Consider the following 672-nt stretch of genomic DNA (forward strand, 5'->3'; position numbering starts at 1 on the left):
CCTGTGTCGATCAAAAGGCGAAGCTAGTCAACACGAAGCCAGTCGACATGAAGCCCAACCAGTCAACACGAAGCTCGGCCAGACAAAACGGCACCCCCTGTGTCGACTCGACATCTCGACTAACCAGATAAGACGACGCCTCTTGTGTCAACATGAAAAGCGGTCTTAGTCGACACGCCCTGCGGTATCAGTCGATACGCCCTCTGATTCTTTAAGATTGTATGATAATCCCAGGGAGTTCAATCGTAATTTAGATACGAATCCCCGATGAAGATGATCAGTTCAACGTCGATTCAACGGCACAAGCTAATTCAGATATCAACACACCAGTCTCAGTTCAAGATTTCGATACGGTCGGAAGATAAACGCAGCACCGGAAGAATTTTAGCTATTCGACAAAATACTGAATAGACTGAAAGCTGAAGAAGTTGACTAATTGAAGGTTGGGTGTATCATATCTAAAGTATTCTGGGCTCCTCTATAAAAGAATGAGACTAAAACACTTTGGAGAGATATCTATAAACGTCAAAAATTACCTATAGGTCCCCGAACACAGCTCGAGACGGCGAGCCATCGAAACAACAAATCAGCGAACCGTTGATAATGTAGCAACAAGCCAACAGAACGATAAACCAAGTGACCCGCGCGCTCATCAGCCACTTCCAAGTGGCC

This window comes from Asparagus officinalis, chromosome 1 (assembly GCF_001876935.1).
Source record: "Asparagus officinalis chromosome 1, Aspof.V1, whole genome shotgun sequence".
Taxonomy (NCBI): Eukaryota; Viridiplantae; Streptophyta; class Magnoliopsida; order Asparagales; family Asparagaceae; genus Asparagus; species Asparagus officinalis.